This window comes from Agelaius tricolor, unplaced genomic scaffold (assembly GCF_023055355.1).
Source record: "Agelaius tricolor isolate 1412-34295 unplaced genomic scaffold, bAgeTri1.0.p SCAF_37, whole genome shotgun sequence".
Classification (NCBI taxonomy): domain Eukaryota; kingdom Metazoa; phylum Chordata; class Aves; order Passeriformes; family Icteridae; genus Agelaius; species Agelaius tricolor.
In genome coordinates, this window is record NW_027269297.1 from 383,411 (window position 1) to 394,699 (window position 11,289).

The window sequence follows — 11,289 nt, forward strand, 5'->3', positions numbered from 1 at the left end:
GCAAACAGCAAACTCCAGTAATACAGGTGTCACCAACAGAAGTAATCAAGAATAAACAAAATCCTTGTTGAAATAGCACAGAGAGAGCTCATTTGTCCTTTCAGGGCTGCATTTGCCTCCAGAAATGCTTCAGAGAGTGGCAGTTGGCCTTAGAAAGAGTTTGCAAAGGTACTTTGGGACTGGACACTGATTTTTGAGCGTCACATTTAGGTCTGCTGAATCTCAGCTTTAAAATCCTCCCCTCGGTGATTTTGGAGATGTCACTTCATAGCCCCAGACCTCAGGATGTCTCAGTGAGGCTGATATTTCTAAATTTTGAAAGAGATAATAACAATTCCTGAATATTAACCACTGTGCACCACGGACTCTGATAAACACAATTACAGAAATAAACTACTAGTTGATAACCAAATGCAAAAAGGAAATAAAAGAAGTTATTATTTCCCCAGCATTATCTCTGTGCTCTGCACTAGTACATTTTGAGGCAATCTCAGCTGAAAAGATGAAGACATAGCCATCCTTATAAACAAGGATATTTCAGTCAATAGATAGAAAGCTCTAAAGGGTTCCAGCTTTGCTGAAGCACTGAGAGACTGAAGATTGAAAAAGGTAGGGAGAATTAATTAGACTTCTGATATTATCCTGGTAAATAAAAGTAATAAGCAAATCTCTGAAAAGGAAGACCTGATTCATATTCAAACATTTACAGAATAAACAGCTGCTGATTCTCCTATCTAGCCCAGTCCTTATCCTTTAAGGCTGCAATAAGTGACCTCTTAATCCCAGGCAAAAGACTGCATGAGCATCTGGAATTGAAAAAAAAAGCATATTTCCTTCACTATTCCAATTTCCACTCAATTTCAGTATAAAGTTGTTTGTGTCTCTTTTTTTTTTTTAACATTTTTTTTTTGGTCCCTCCAGCGATGAGCTTTTGATGATGAGATTTTGTGCATCTGAACACTTTGGCAGCTTTTTTTCCCCCCTCCTTTCTCTAAATAGGAGCACTGCAGTCCTTCAGCTGGGTTATATCTCCATTGTGCTGGCCATGCTCTTAAAGCACTTATAGCAGTAATTTCTGGGCATGATGGACAGACTCAGCAATAACCTGATCCTGCAATGCACTGAATAAACCCTTTAGCATTTAGCACATGGATGCTAATGTGCTGGGAAGTAATTGCTTAGAGGTTCCCAGCTTCAATATAAGAATGCAGGGATTGCATTTATACAGCAGACAGCAGAGGGAAAAGAATTATTATTGGCCAAAATTCCACTCTCACATTTTTATTAGCACAGCAGGAGAGAGGTGAAGGTAAACTCGAGGTGATCCCAGGTTCCCACATCCCCTGAGCACCAGGGGCTGGGTGTGGATGCTTCAAACATGGGGAAATTCCACTGATTTCAGCCCATTTGCTCTGCTTTTACACCAGCATTCCTGAGAGAAGGGCCTGGCCATTAATATCCTCCTCCACTACAGTAGTGCTGAAACGAGTGAAAGATTAAAAAGCCAATGCTGGCTTGGCAAAAAAAAAGTTTTTTAAAAAAAAGAGTATCTTTACAGTAAATACATAAACATGCAGGCAGCAATTCCCTGGGTGAGCTCAGCTTAAAAAAAGCTCTGTGGAGTTAGGAGGAGAATGAACTGTGTAAAAACACCAAAGTTTTGTATTTCCACTTATGCAAGTAATTACTCCAGCCCTCATCAACATTTCTCTGCCTAAATAGTATTTCTAAATTAAAGATACGCCTAAACTTTAAATGAAAACTAATTTAGGTATTTATTATTAAAAACTTTTTCCCTGGACACTTTGGACTCATAAATGATGATTAAACAGTTTTGCTATATTTTTTGCCATCACTTTTCCCCTTTCCTAAGCACTGCAAATGAGTCCTTAGCAGCACACAGAGTGGGACCACCTTTAGGAAACAGAAATGCCGCTTGAAGACAATTTCTTTTTAAAATATTTGATTTTAGAGCTACCAAGAAAAAAAAATTACTCAGAGGGCCAAAATAAAAGGAACAGCTTTCCCAATCTATTATTAATACCAATAAATGGGAGCTGGCAGATTTAAAAGCCAAGATGTAATGCATTTTCCTGGAGCAGTGAGCCTTTAAACAAGTTGGAGTTATTGAGATTGTGTAGTAAAAACTGGTAAAACGAAATATCTTTTCAGATAGGATAATAAAGATGGGGTATATTAACATCCCCTTCCTGGGAAGCACAGGGACAGAGGTGCCATTGCTGCTGTCCTTTATGGCTGGGCTGGGGGAGGCTGGCAGGTGACTGCACAGCTTCATCCTTTAAACTCCCTGGGATTCGGGGTGGGAAAGAGGGGGAGCCATGGCCCTGCTCCTGAAGGGGCTCTCAGGAGGTTTTTTATCCACTGGGATATTTCCTCTGCCTGCACGGTGGGCTGAGCCTTCCTTTGATGCCTTCAGATTTTAGTTTTATGTTTTTTCATATATTTGATTACACCTGCAATTCTTTAGTGTATAGCTCTAAACTCCACACACAGTGTAAGCTGCTGCTGCTTTCCCATTTTGGGCAGACATAACAATTCCTCTCCAGGCCTGGCAATCAAGGACCCCTCACTGCCTCAGGCCCCAGAGATGGGAACAAATTGAGTTGGGGGCAGCAAACTTGGGGTAAATTACTTCATTACCTGAAGTTTTAATTAATTAACCCCCAATATGCAAATGGACCAAACTTATAAAAGCATGAAACCCGTGACCCATTGTACATTTTTGGGTGTAACCTCTGGGTGGCTTCATCTGCCTGAAATGTACCTGAAGGCCTTTCAATAAACAGAAATACTTTGTATTCTTTTAATTCTGTCTGGCCCCTGGTTTTAGGTAGTCCCAAAAAGGCACCATGGCCCAAAGGTGAGAATTTTGGTGTCACAGATGAAGAGCAAGAACTGGTGTCACAGATGAAGAGCAGTGCCTTACTCAGGTTCGGCAGTGCAAATGTAATTTATCTCTAAGAACATCTTCTATTTTAACTCCTGCAACCCCCCATGTCTTTTGTGATTTTCACCCCAGGAAAGACTGCTGCAAGCCACTTTCCTGTGGCCTCAGCAGGGAACCTAACTCAGATTTGTTATTCAGCAGAGCACAAACAATCTCTCCTAGGTGAAGTGTCCAGCTGAGAATGACTCTCACCCTCCTTTGGGCATGTATGAACCTGAGATCACCAGGCCAAGGCAGGTACCAAACATTAGCAGCTGAAGTTTGGCAAGAAGTGCCCCTGTGGAAGAGGGACCCTGCTCTAAAATGTGACTGCTTGGAGTGCTGGTGAAAATCCTGGTGAAAATCCTGCTGTGGTTGCACAGGGAGCCTTCCTGCTGGCACTGAGAAAATCAAATCCATGCCTCTGACTTAAAGGATTTTTTTGATAAATTTCCTCCTTTATTATTTTTTATTATTGCTATTTTAATTTATTTTTTGTATTCTTTATGAAGTGGTGTCCTGCTGCAAGCTTCTGCTCTGGTTTCACCTCCTGTGAAAAACGCCAATCACTTGTTTTTAAAATTTTAAAACTTTAATAGTAGTAAAATGATTATAAAAATAGTAATACAATTAGAGTAATAATAATTTGGACAAATTGAATTAGAACAATATGAGACAAAGGACACACATTAACAGAGGATTAACCCTTAAAAACAATAACTGTTGCATATTCATACACTTCATACATGATGCATAAATTCCATTCAAACACAGGATTCTGTCTGGTCATCAGCAACTTCTTCCTTCTAATCCAAACAGCGCCTCTGAGGTGGGAAGAAGTTCGTTTCTGATAAGGGAGCAATAAATTCTTTTTCTCTGAAAGATTCAGGTGTCCTGTGGCTGCTCTCTGGTGCGAGTGCCTCATTCCTTTCTTAAAAAAATATCCCACATGCATAGTTCTTATTTGAACTACAAAAGTTACCTTTTAATTACGAGACTACATTTATTATTAACACGTTAATGCAGCACCACTAATCAATACATCAAAATACACATGGTAAATATCTGTGTAGAGCCATAAATATGCACTTTTCACACCTGGGGCAGATGCAGCTCCACTGCACTTGGTGGTGCTCGGGTCAGCTGAGCTGCAGCAGCTCCTGCAGCTGCATCCAGGATGTGGAGTTTGCCACGAGCATCCTCCCTCTGCCTCCCGAGCTGCTCAGCTGCATGTTAAGAGCAAAACCAGCAATAATACATCTGTAACTGCTTGGGGAAAGAGTGGTTTAAAGGTAAAGAAAGAGATTTGAGAAAGCGGCAAAAAAAAAAAATGAGCAGAGATAAGGCTGAGACAGTGCCAAAGAGATGGAATATACATCTCAGAGAAAATCTAAAAGCAGATCATTACCCAAAAAAATACTAGCTGTAAGCAACGGTTTGTAGTGCAGAAGGAATATTTACCCACCAAGCTTTTGATAGTCTTTCTATTTCTTTCTTTTTCTTCCAGCCAGGAATATTTACTCAGAGGATGGAGGTGGGGGTTTGCAGGTGGCTGGGTCTGGTGCTGGATCCCAGTCCTGCCCCTGCCCTGGGGGCTCCCTGGCTCATTAACCCCTCTGTGCCCGGGGACTGGGGCTGCTCTGCTGGAGCTGCACACCCCCGGGCAGGGAGTGCTGAGCCAAAGGGTTTGTGCACACATGGGAAATCATCTGGATTACCAAATTCCAGCTGTTTGGGGTCACACTCGAAGTCTCTTTGAGCATCCCCTCCCTAACAGTGGGTGCTTTGAGCCGGGTATTTACTGAGTGCTCCCACTACTGCCTCAGCCCCTCTTTGACCCAGAAAAAGGATTTTGTGTTAAAAAGCAAGAGATGGGCTGTGAATTTCAATTCTGTGGCATCTTTATTTTTGCAGTTGGCATGCCTTATTCCTGTTTAGTTTAGCTCACTTTCAAGCAGATTAAACTAAACTGGTACACAGCACTCTTATTATAGGATAAGTGCTCACAGAGAAGAGCTGTTCAGGAATAATTATTCTGATTTAAACATTTCTGAATAATTCTATGCAAAGGCAAGTCCTGAACAGAGAGACAGTGGGTGGATGTGACATACAGATGGGGGAGCACAAGGAGCTGTAATCCAGTGTTCGTGCTGGAGTCCATCCTCCAAATGTTAAAACATCCAGAAACCCTCCAGGTGATCAATATATCCAGTGAAAACTGAGGTGATCATGGGGAATTCTCACCATTCCATATGCCCAGCTCACTCCTCCTGAACGAGGCACAGAGCAAGTACTCCCCTAAAATAATTTAGCAGATAGCCTTGAATAAAAAGCACAATCCAGAGAAATCTGCTTATGGACAATTTGCAAACAGAAAGAAGGAGCAGCATTTTTTTTAATGAGCCATTATGAATTATTCACACAGCTCTAATTAACATTAAGATTCCTAATTTCTCCAGGAAGCCTTACTGAAAGGATACTTTATGATTCCTTTGCATTTTCCACCTCCTCTGAGCTCTTCCAGACATTCAGGAAGAAACCCCCACCAGCCTCCTCTGGAAGTGGCTTCATTTGGCAGGGGATGAAATGAAGACACAGCAAATAATTTGGTCTTTTTCACCTTCCACTCCTTCATAGCAAAGAGCATATCAGCTTCTGCCACTGCTGTTTGTGATAATTTGGGCAGTTTTTACACTGATGCAAAACAGCTGTGCAGATGAGTGAAAGTGGTGATTTAGAGTATGCTCCAGTGTCACAGGGACATGAGATTTGTCCTTCATATCTTGGTTGGTGGTGGATTTCTTTAGCTGTAATTGCAAAATGACCACTGTAATGCCCAAAGTCCAAATTTTCAATGATATTTTGGTGCTGAAAACCACAAAATATGTGCCCAAATGGCCATGGCAACATAATACACTAATAGAGTTGAAAATAAATTCAAGGGAAAATATAATTTTTCGAATTTTTATATATACAAAACAAGTGTATCCACCTATATTCTTTTACCACTGCTTTCCTGCAAACACTGAAGTCTCAGTGTGTAACAAAACCTCTCTTTTTGCAAATATTTAACTAAAGCAGCAATACCTCTTTAGTGACAGTATTCCCAACAATGGGAGCTGCACATTCTTGGTCTGGAATTACAGTGAGAATTATGAGTCAGCATTATCCACTTATTGTGGTGGGAGGAGGCTCCTACATTGCTATTTGAGCATGAAGATTTACACCATAGCCAAAATCAAATATGTAGAGAACACTGAGGTTAAAGACAGCCTTAATTCTGCCTTTATGGAAATTAAATGTTAGGGGTTTTCATTACAGACGAGCTGGGCTAAAAATGAATCCTCATTAACAGAATGCTGTGATATACGGTTACATCTTCCTTGTTGGCCAGAATGTGCCGTCTCTGGATTTAGCTCAACAATTTCAGATGGCATTTTCCTGCTCCCTCCTCCTCCTTCACAGTTCAAGAATAGGAATAGCTCTTCCAGAAGGACAGAAGTTGTTTTTCATTAAAGTATCATAGTTTAGGGAAAAAGCCCAGCCTGGTTCATCTCCTCTCCCTGCGTGTCATGGAACACGCTCAGCGTGCGGCGTCTCAGGTGCCTCGCAGGTGACATCCTCACCATCTCCACAATCAAGTTTCCTGCTTCCCCCAACTCCCAGGCTCACCAGCACTTCCCTCCTGCCTTCTCATTTCCAAATCAAACACATCTTTATTAACCTCTGACTTCCCAGAGTGAAGCCTGAGCTTTCCCTGGGGAAATCAAAATCAAAGCCATGCTGTTATTGAAGAAATACGTCCAGCTGGTTAAAACAAAGGCACAATCTTGGAGAAAAGCAAGGAGAAAAGGTCAGAAGACTTTAAAACCTGGGTGTGCACAGAATTACAGTGTGCCTGAGTAACAGCATTGTTACACACAACTGCTGACAGGGAAAGGGAGGTGATTAATTCTGTGAGAGAGGATGGAGCCTGGAGGTTATGATTTGTGGGATCAAACACCTATCCATGTCATACTTTATTTGGAAACAATGTTTTTTTATCTCCTGGCAAATCTGGGGCTCTATCCTTGCTGGGGACTTTCAGCACAGTTGTGATGCAGCTGCATGAACGGTACCAATTAAGAAACAAAAGACTTCCCAGAAGAGACAGTATTTAGAGACCCAAAACAATTCAGGAAGAAATCTTTTCCCTGGGCTACTGAGGCAGAGTCATCAGGAGATTGCATTCCAGCCTTACCTGGAAATTGAAATTATATAGAACCACTGTTCTTCCCCCCAGACTTAGAAACTAAGTCCAAGGCAGAATGTAGCTGTCAAGGATGGAAACTTTTTCATGTTGTCATCATCTTCATGGGTACTTGGTATCATGTAGAAAATTCAGGCAAGGCACTGGCTGTGCAGCCACTGCTGCCTTTCCATCATGCTGGGATTTTTAGGTGAATGTGGAGAGGCTCCATCCCTCACCTGTAACACATCTGTTACTGTCCAATTTTTGATTGGCAATGCCTCTGCCTGAATTAAGGTGTAAATTAGACCATATGCCAAAGTCAACAATATGGTTTTTATCTGATAGTAAATATGAGAGATGGAGAGAAAAAGCAGGAGAAAGAAATAGAAAAGAGATTAAAGAGAAAGTCACCACTCTGGGGATACCACTGGTGTCCTGATGATCCTCTCTGGCTGGTCTGGGTGGTGAGGGTCCCCTGAAAAGCATGGAATCCAACAGATCAATATAACCTCAGACCAGGGGGGAATGCCCAGGTGCTCCCTGGGGACAGTGTCAGAGTTGGACACTGGCTCTTGCAGCAGGCTCTGAGTCTGTTGCATCTCTTTGTGTCACTGCAGTCCAAGGGTGCAAGGCCTCAGGAATGAGTCTGGGGAGCACTTTGGGGGTTTTTTGTGGATTATGGCACCCCCTCAGCTGCCTCCCATGTGAATGTTCTTCAAGGAGGAGTGGGCTTCTGTGGTTGTAGCTTCTTGATACAGCTTTTGCTGTAATGAGCAGAACTCCTTCATAACAAAGTTTAAGGCATGAACCATTTCAGTCCCTGACAAAGTGATTGCAACAAGGAAGGCAAAGCATGAATTCAACATCTTAACTTCAGTACCCATCCGCATTTCCAGCTGGGCAAGCCTTTATTGCTCACTGTGGGACCAAAAACCACAGGGCTCAGGTCAGTGCACACAGGCAGATGCCTTTGATAGCACTGGAGTTGTTTGAATTCCTTCCCATTTTGCTGGGATATTCCAGCCGCCGATGTTGGGGCTCACTGGTGTCTCTGCTGCCCTATCCCCTCTTGCTGTGATTCTGCAAGGAGGGACAGCTGACAGGAGCTGGGCTCTGAGGGGCTGTCACCCATGGCAACCCCAGGGCTGGCACTGGATGGATGTGGATGAGTGGCCTGTCCAGAAGTGCCCAGTGAGGACAGACCCCTCTGGGGTCACTCCTGCCCAGCGCTCAGATCCCAACAGGACCCCATGTGCCCTGCTCAGAGGCTGCAGGCAGGGCTGCAGTGGCACAGTCCCACTGCTCCCATATCCTTGTGCATGTCACTGTGATCTGACTCACGAGTAAAGGGGAGGAAACCTCCCCTGGCTCCCCCTGCCCAGCTGCCCACCGGGTGCGTGTCCTGTGCCGCCTGGCTGAGCCCTGGCTGAGCTCTGCTCCTGCCTGAACTGCTGTGGTAAATCAGGACTAAACTACAGTCTCTGCTGCATCATAAAACCTTTAGCTCTTTAGCACCAGTGGAGAGGCAATACCACTCTCAGGCTCATCAGGAATGGTTTCCTCTTACAGGTGTTCACTGACCATAACTCCCCACAGCCTCTTCCCTCCCCGGCGTGCTGCAGACAGCCAGCGCTGCCCTCCGAGGACAAGTGATGCTACAATGAAGAGATTGGCTTCTTTTTTTTTTCCCTTTTAAAATAAAATAGACAACAGTCCATAAATCTAGTCCTCCTGCCTGATCATTGCTCCCCTCTGTTTCCCTCTGGCATTGTCAGAAAGTGGCTCTTGGAACAACCTCTTAAAAATGTATCGGCGAGAAGAAGGGAAATTGTTCTCAGTGACAACAATGCTGTACACATATTTGTATATTTATTCTGGAGATCAAATTGATAACAACAGGTCCCTTCATGGCTGCTGATTTATCTGCTGAGCAGGTATCTGTGCCGTATGCAGCGCAGGGCCATAACTGTCATGGCTGATACAGGGATAAGATGAATAACCTCTACAGATTTCAGGTACAAGTAGGAAAATGTAATCATAACTCACTTTAGAACCAAGTGATACATATTTATACTTTGCCTCTCACAGACTAGCAAGCCTTTCCCTTTTATTTTGCATTCATGGACCTGTGATGCACATCAATCTTTTTTTCAGTTTGTTAATATTGTTGTCACTCAACTGAAATTTATTATCACATGACTTATGATTGGGAGACAGTTTCATCTGGGGAATATTCACTTAATTTTCCATATTCAGATTTCCTCTCCTGGCTTGACTCTGCAGCACAGAGACTGAGACTTTGGTCGGTTCTAACCTATTCTCCCAAACTAGCAGCAGTAAATGTCACAATATTTATAAACTGAGAAAGAGCAGAAGTCAAAGTAGCAAAATAACATGGATATAAAATCCTAATCAGCCTCAGATGCTGTAATGAATGGGCTCAAATCCTGTGGGCTGATTTCTCTTGGGAAGCCTGGCCTTGAATGACCCTGGTTGGGTCATGATTTGCTTCCTCATGGTAAAAACAAACTATTAAGTGCAGCAGCCCTTTGCTAAGGCCATTAGAAAAGCAGCTTTGCCTACTTTGGGCAATTTTTTAGGGACTTTAAATGCTTCTTGCACTTCCAGTCTCTCCAGGTTTCCGCTGGATTTGATGCCTGAGTGCAGCAGCAGTGGGACTGGGCATGGGGACACCCCTCAGTCACCGTGGCCAAGCTGGCAGGGCTGGGCTCTCTGCACCCTCCTGCTTTTGGGAATGGGGCAGAGCAGCTCCACTGGGCAGGGTGGGTTCACTTCTGCTGTGCCAGCACAAGGGCAGACCTGGCTGCTGCAGAGAAGTCTCCACTCTCAAATTTCACTGAGGGAAGAATTAAACTTTTCTTTCTTTCAATCTTTTTTTAGAGGTCATAAATATTTATGAAGAGCCTGTCAGTCATCTTTAGGGTTTCTGACTGAGTGTGTCACAAGAGAAGGGCTTTTATGATGATTTATAGTAAATTGCAGTAAATTGCTTTCCTGTCAGGGAGCACAGAGGAGTTACACCATGCCAGGGGATGCAGGTGAGGTCCCCAGGATGGCAGGGATGCTCTGGGGTGAGCTGCTCCCTGCCTGGGGGACACTGTGGAGCCTGGGCACTTCTCAAGTGTCACTTCAATCCTCAAGCTGCAGCGAGGCATGGCTGGGAGAAACTCCCTCTTCTTGGGCAGAAATCACAGCAAACATTCCTGATCTGGCAGGTCAATCACTTTCCTGGATTTCTCCACATTCCCTGCACACAGAACTGCAGTGCACACCAACAGCAGGGCCTGCTCCAGAGCTCAGGTATCACACACAGCTCCAGCCCTCCTTGGACTGCATCCCACAGGAAGCATTCACAGGTTCTCACACCAGCAGGATTTTGGGCCTTCAAAGGATGTGGAAGTGGGTCTGGCATATCAGTGTAACAGCAAGTGTTTAAGAGACGCTTTCTGCACAAAAAAGCAAATCAAGACAAAGCCAGGAGTGCTTTGTTGCAGGTGTTTGAGAGACAGAGAGACTTCTGTAGAGTCACAAAATAATGGCATGGACCTTAAAGATCCCATTTCAATCCTCTCTAGTAATGAAAGACCCTCTCCCACAAGCCACATCCCTGCTGTCCCAAAGCATAACCTGCTCTTTCTCCCTGTCTCTCAATAACTCAGTCCTGGCGAGTTGGAAACAAATAAAAAAGTCAAATACAATATTTTGTAAACATCCCCCAATTTAATCTGATTTTGCTGCTCATTATTAGGACTGCAAAAGACTAAGGGAAAAACTGATGGCACCCCAAGACTGGAGCAAATCCTCCATGGATCCCAGCACTTTTACATGGAGCACACCATTGCATTACCATCCCCACTGCAGAGCCATGTGTTTATTCCTTGGCTGATTCCATCACTTTATATTTCACTCATTAAAGTGGGGGAAGAATGTCAAGTTCATATTTTGCCCAACAAGTAAGAACTGTGAAGATGGGAACTGCTTTTGCATTAATTGAATCAAGGATGACAGTGCAAGCAGCTTTAAGCCCCATAAATCTAGACAGGCTCCTGTCAGATAAAGTATCAATGTGCTTTATCAAACTTTGTCCATA

The 11,289-nt window shown here is 43.6% G+C and overlaps 1 long non-coding RNA gene across 1 annotated transcript; it reads right to left on the reverse strand.

Moving 5' to 3' along the window:
* Positions 1-3,266: 3,266 nt before the first annotated feature.
* On the reverse strand, positions 3,267-4,576 carry LOC139603196 (uncharacterized). Its single transcript, XR_011683611.1, has 3 exons — positions 4,413-4,576; positions 4,046-4,173; positions 3,267-3,878 (listed from the first exon to the last, which is right to left on the reverse strand). It is a non-coding gene; the product is annotated as an uncharacterized lncRNA (long non-coding RNA).
* Between the last annotated feature and the right edge of the window lie 6,713 nt (positions 4,577-11,289).